We start from the raw sequence: 6,835 nt of genomic DNA, 5'->3' as shown, positions 1-6,835 counted from the left end.
TTTCTGATTCCAGTCTAGTTCTCGGCAGATGTCCATTCTGAATCCTTGCCCTAGGGGTTGGGAAATGTGGCGAGGGTATTATGAGATGCAGCTACATTAGGCCCACGTGTCAAGGGGACACTGGAGCACATAAGAAGGAAAATGTGCATTCTGAAAACTTTCAAAGTTATTGAGAGGCTCAACATCCCGCGTGTAGATTTAATCAGCTTCCCTAAATTCCATCCCGTCTTCCCATGCCCTTCGGGCAGAGCCAAGCTACATTTTTCCTCTTCCTACAAGCAACATACCCCCTACTACTTTGTGTTCACTTTCAACTTCACTTTCCACTTCTCGGTGTCATTAGAATGGGCAACAGCAATGGGCGACCCTTCTGTCTGCCGGATGATCGTGTCTACAGGGGCCGTTTGCAGTCCATCAGAGGGCAGGTATGTCCTCTCCACTCGGGGAAGATTATCCCGTATACATAATTGCCGGCACTTCCTATCCCGATACGGTCAGTTAATAACAATCTGTCTTTCCAAAGACCTCAACGAATTCGGGAGCTGTTGCCTCACAGAGCGTTTTCACCACTAAAATTGCTCTTAGAGATAGTGGGGGGAAAAGAATCAAATTAAGTCATTTCCCTCCTACCCTTTTGCTACCTACTTGGAAATCATTAGTACAAATGATAGTTACCCTAGCAATAGCAACGCAATCAAAACAACCACATCCATCTCAGTGAACCATGTCGCTGGCTTGGCTATTCCATTGGCTGCTAATTAACAGTGACACACATTAATGGCCCCAGCAGCGGGGTCAGCACAGCATTAGCAGTGCTGTAATGCAGGCAGAAATGATAGATATGAAAGTCTTTCCTCCAGCTCCAAAGAAGAAGGGGGAAAATGAAAGTCACTTGACAACAGATCTCCCATGGAAGCTGCTCTAAAGCAGCAGGCTCCCTGAATCTGAGAGAAGAAAATACCGAATGAAAACAAGTCCCTGCTTCTGGGTGTCTGAATCATTGTATGTGTAATTCAAAAGACTGCGAACTTAGTCTCGAACAAAGTAAAGGAGATCACCTCCGTGTGGAGTCTGGAGGAGGGATGGCAGGCTCATGGTGGAGCTAAGCTTTTGTTCTGAAATCTTTCCTCCAGTCCTTCGGTTCATTTTTACTGAAAAACACAATGAAAAGTAAAATTAAAAAACCCACTGACGGCTCTCCGCCACACCACAACTATAGCCTGAGCTGTGTGACGGTAGGATCAGCAGCTGTCCAGAAAGGGGCTTTGAGGCCTGTCTTGAAAGAAATCTCCCTTAGTGTTCTAGAGAGACCGAAATGGATTCTTCAGGAGCTCCTCTAAATTTTTTCAGTGTTTATTTATTTTTGAGGGAGAGAGTGAGGGAGCGTGAATTCGGAGGGGCAGAGAGAGAGGGGGAGACACAGAATCCGAAGCAGGCTGCAGGCTCCTATGTGGCTGTCAGCACAGAGCCTGACGCGGGGCTTGAACACACAAATCACAAGATCATGACCTGAGCCAAAGTCCAACACTTAACCAACTGAGCCTCCCAGGTGCCCTCAGGAGCCCCTATAAAGGAACAATCGCATTACTTGGCCGAGGTTACCCAATGCTCTAGTGCCCTCCGGCTTTGTAGGGTTCTGAGCAGGAAGCAGGTGCTCATCAAATACTTGTCTACTAAATGAATAAGTCTACCCCTGATTTTTATCCACGTCGTCCTGACTAGTCAGATTACAGTTTGCACCTATCCTTGAGCAATGTCCAGAGAGGCACAAAGACAAATCTGTGATGGGGCTGGCGGTTAGAGGACACAGAGTTCAGGGAACAGCTGGGGAGGAGGACAGGAGGGTTCAGGGTAACGAAGTACAGCTTGAGGGCCTCAGGCGCCTGTCAGGAGGAAAAAAAACTGAAATGATAAGGGGGTGTCGGCGAAGACAAAGGTGTCTGCCTGGAAACCTCAGAAGGCAACTTGGGAGGCTCGCTCTTTTGGGGAGGAACGTGAATCTAGCCCCATACTCTGATGCTTCTCTTTTCTGTTGCCTCTTCCCCTAGTCTCCAAGGGAAGCAGACTGTGTTTGTTTGTTGTGCACGGCGCTGCAATACACAAACAGATTGACATAAATTTATGCCAGCCTTTCTTGTTTAAAAACATGAATTATTCAAGAAATATTACAATATTAATTAGAAATCATTAAAATACGAGTGTTGGGGGAGGGAGGAATGAGATAGTGCATTAGCAAAATCGCATTTAGCCCAAACATAAAGTGTGCCAAAGCCGCTTAATCATTGTTTTGATAGTCAAAATACCATAACACCAGTTTCGCAGAACGGGGGAAAGGAAGACTCTTGGAAGCTTCTGCTTCCCGTTATTATTGGCGAGATTAATTATTTATGGAGCTCCGGCAGTGTACTGGGTGCTCCAGAAGACACAAATAAGAAGAGGTTTCTGCCCGAAGGGCATAGGAGAGAAATCAGAGCAGCACCAAGTTCTGACACACACACCCAGCCGGTGATTAATGATCAAGAGGATGAGGGGATTTTGCTTTGACTTTTCGGTTTGCTCAGTGCTTTGAGTTTTCAGCTTTCAGAGGAATCACAAAGTGAACGTTGTTCCTAAAGAATTCCATGGAAGACGTAAGCTTTCGGGAGCCCTATAAGTGAGAGAAATGTATAAATCTGGAAGGTTAGTGTCCATTTGCAAACTATGGAGGGCAGCAACAGTGAGCCAGGATATTGAAAGGCATTCATTGCATTGGGTACAATAGGTCTGGAGGGCTCCCTGGTGATGGTGATTATTTCATATTTATTACGGGTCCACAAACTACAATTGTTACACAAAATGCACACGTGATAGAAATTCTGCAAATCATGAAGGTTACAACCTGGTGAACGTGTGTTATCATGTACACAAACACGACCCTGGTGCCAACATACGGTGATCATTTAAGAAAGGGACCTCAGTGTGAGTGATACAACAGTGCATGTGAAAGACAAGATCAGGAAACATAGTGAGTCAGTTGACCTCAGTTTTTAGAGGGGCCATTTTGACAGTGAATTAACTATTTCATGGTGGTAGGGAATCACTCCAAGGCTGTTACATGGAACACAAATAGGATCCTTGTGACCTTAATTGATTACAATAGCTTCCACGCCGCACCAGAAGAGGTTGAATCAATGAGCAAGTGATTATCACACCCTGCAGGATATGGGCAGGAAAGAGCGAAAGCAGGCTTGCAGAGAGCCGGTTTTGGAAACTAGTTCCACCTTTTGCCCCATTTGGCTTAGTTCATGCCCAGCAACAGCCTGTGGTCATGCCCGAGCACCATCAGCACTGACTTTAAGGTGCGGAGATGGGCATGGCGGCAGGAGCCACGGAATCTTTCAGTCATACCCAAATTGACAAGACCTTGGAAACCGCCAAGGACATTCAGGCTATGCTGTTTCTCCCTCATTTAGAACCAGAGCCTGTTCTATTGCACGATAAAGAGCACCTAGTCTACGGCTCCCGGACTGTGGGGACTTTGTCTTGTTCCCTCCCCATCCCCATCATAGGTCCATCTCCACATATTCAGAAGAAGAGCTGGAAGGTAGGGTTTGAAGCCCTTATGGCTGGAGTACAGAGTCAGGAAATCAAATGGGTCTAAAAAGAAAGAGGTAGCAGCTGAAGAAGGAGAAGTGAATCCAGAAACAAGGAGACACAAACCCGGAAAAGCCAATCTCAAATACAAGTTGGGAATCCAGACCCACAGTGGATCAAAGTCTTGGGAATGGCAACAATCACAAAGGAAGAGATGAGTGAATTCTCCAGGGCCTGCTCCAACTGGCTTTTTATTTCTTTTTGCAATTCTCATGGGTGTCTCCTCTCACACAGTGCCCTTGGTTGCTGAGGGAGCCTTCTGACAGACTGCATAGGCCCTGGGATGCTCAATAAATATTTGTGGGGTGAATGACTCAATGATTTTAATTTCGGTTCAAGTCCATCTAAGCACCAGCAGATGTTCAGGGAATCTAAATTAATGTGCTTCCCACTCGACGTATATAAATTGACCGATATTACTAACAGGATGTGGAGACAGGGTTGGAACAAATGTGACTATTTATAAAAATCAAAGCTAAGTGAGGCAGTTATAGAACCTTAGAAGTTGGGTCATTTTCCACACTCATTAAGCAGCCTCCAAACAACACTTGGCTTGTAGCATTTGCATTGGTTCCTCGCATATTGCCCAGTATTGCCGTATGTCCCTTCCGGTACTGACACTTTTATTTTTCTTGTGCATCTGAACCCTTTTTCTCTCCACTTGGCTAAGATGAGGGAATCTGCCTTCGATCACTCTGAGTTCAGGTCCAAATGTGTGTTAACTAACTCTCTTTTTGTCGTCCTCAAAACACACACACACACACACACACACACACACACACACACTTCATAGTCACAAAAAAGGAGAAGTTAGTATATTAACTTTTTCATTAGATACACTTATTTTTTTTTTTTTTTTAGGAATGTTGCCTTTAACTTCTGGGAGTGGGAATAGGAGTTATTTTTAAGGATGCAATAATAGCTGTAATAACAGGCCAGAAAAACAACCAGCAGAATAAAATAAAGGTGAGAATCCATTTGGAAGAAAATACGAGTATAATAGGATACTTGACCCCACAAACATGACCTCAATAGCTGACCAAAAGCATTGTGCTTTCCAAATGATCAGGATGCAATTTAATATAGTAGTAACTGCCCAGGTTACAAGATCAACTGTCACAGTCTGAATTTCTTTGAGTTCATGTTTACAAGCTCTGAATATCTCGGCAGAATAAAAAGCTCAAAAACAGCATACCGCCACTTGAAGCAAAGAACTTACCGAATGCCTCTTGATTCATTTATTAACTGACCGGGCGTCCAGGTTGAATTCAAGTGCACCCTGCTAAGGCTCTGTCTCCGCTACAAAAGCGGAGTACGGGGAAGAAGCGGTAACAATAGTGACAAAACTTGACTCGGATGGTCATGCTCCAGTTAACACGATGGACTAAACCTCTCATCCCATACCTATGTCCTCTGGGATGGAATGGAGGCCAAGAAGAAGTGTGGCACCTCTCAAGAGGGAAACTTTAAGATGAGAAGAAACATGTTTGTATGCCACGTATACACACACTCGGCACCGTGTTCTTCATAAATATACTCATAAAATGCTCTTAAAAGTTAGGTTTTACTTGAAACCGTGTAGGCATGCACCAGACTGATTCATCAGAAACCCCTAGGATCCAACAGGATCTAGGATCTTTTGGGGAAAGGAACCATACCCCAAAGTACCAGGACCATCTGAACTAGGGTCAGCCTACCTGAACTTGAGAATCCTCAGAGCCAACACCGCACCACACCTCTGAGAATATGCATGGTGCCCTCAGGCCCTGTGGGTTCCAGAGCAAAATCAAGAGGGAAGGTTGCTGTCTCCTGGCCAGAAAAGCCACCCTGGGCTGCCTACCTCTTACTATGTTATTAAAAACAAAACGAGGGGCGCCTGGGTGGCTCAGTCGGTTAAGCGGCCGACTTCAGCTCAGGTCATGATCTCGCCGTCTGTGAGTTCGAGCCCCACGTCGGGCTCTGTGCTGACAGCTCAGAGCCTGGAGCCTGTTTCAGATTCTGTGTCTCCCTCTCTCTGACCCTCCTCCATTCATGCTCTGTCTCTCTCTGTCTCAAAAATAAATAAACGTTAAAAAAATTAAAAAAAAAAAAAAACAAAAACGAAACTCTCTTCAAAAAAGGTGGTCGAGCAGGCTGGAGGCAGTGGCCCTGAAGCAGACACAGAGATGCAGATCTTTGCGGAGACCCTGACGGGCGAGACCATCGCCCTTGAGGCTGAGCCCATGACACCACTGAGAATGTCAGAGCCACAATCCAAGACAAGGAGGCCATCCCGCCTGACCAGCAGCGTCTGCTTTCTGTGGGCACACAGCTAGATGATGGTTGCACCCTCTCAGACTACAATACGCAGAAAGAGTCCACCCTGCACTTGGCGCTTCACCTGCAGGGTGGCACCACTGAGCCTTCCCTCTGCCAGCTGGTCCAGAAATACAACTGCGACACGACGGTCTGCCGCAAGAGTCAGGCTCGCCCGCACCCCGCGCTGTCAAGTGCCGCAAGAAGTAGAGCCACACCAACAGCCTGCACCCCAAGAAGAAGGTTACATAAGGCTCATCCACCGGCCCTTCCTTTGTCTGCAGGGTGACATCTGGCCTGAGCCCCAAGGCCCGTGGGCCTCAATCAAGTTTTCCTTTCATTGCAAACCAACCAACCAACGAACCTCAGGAAATCCACATCTTCGCCTGGTGCAAAAGCTCTCACACGGAGTACACAGTTTCAGTCAATCCTGGCCTCAGGGAAAACCCACGGTGTCCAAGATGTGACTAGAGAAGGACACTGTAAGGACTTTCCATCATTCTTCTCTAGACATTCTTTTCCTCTCCCACTACAGCCTCAATGCATAGATTTCTAAATGTTGAGAGTCTGGATCATGCTAATTAGAAACAGTTTATGCCAGGGCACCTGGGTGGCTCAGTCACTTAAGCAACCGAGTTTGACTCACGTCATGATCTCACGTTTCGGGGATTGCAGCCCTGCATCGGGCTCTGTGCTGACAGCTCAGAGCCTGGACCCTGCTTCGGATTCTGTGTCTCCCTCTCTCCCTGCCCTTCCCCTGCTCACACTCTGTCTCTCTCTCTAAAATAAATAAACATGAAAAAAATATTTGTTTAAAGAAATAGTGTATGCCATCACATAACCTGGCAAAGTCAAAGGGCAACAGGATGCCTGTATTTGAGTGTGTCAAAACTGTAGCAAGAGATTG

At 46.2% G+C, this 6,835-nt stretch overlaps 1 pseudogene; it reads left to right on the top strand.

Moving 5' to 3' along the window:
- Window positions 1-5,798: 5,798 nt before the first annotated feature.
- On the top strand, window positions 5,799-6,180 carry LOC121031373 (ubiquitin-like; annotated as a pseudogene).
- The last annotated feature ends 655 nt before the right edge of the window (window positions 6,181-6,835 follow it).

The sequence above is a fragment of the Herpailurus yagouaroundi genome, unplaced genomic scaffold (genome assembly GCF_014898765.1).
Source record: "Herpailurus yagouaroundi ecotype Mexico unplaced genomic scaffold, PumYag 141, whole genome shotgun sequence".
Taxonomy (NCBI): domain Eukaryota; kingdom Metazoa; phylum Chordata; class Mammalia; order Carnivora; family Felidae; genus Herpailurus; species Herpailurus yagouaroundi.
The sequence above is the reverse complement of the archived record's forward strand: the minus strand, read 5'-3'. Positions and strand labels throughout refer to the sequence as shown.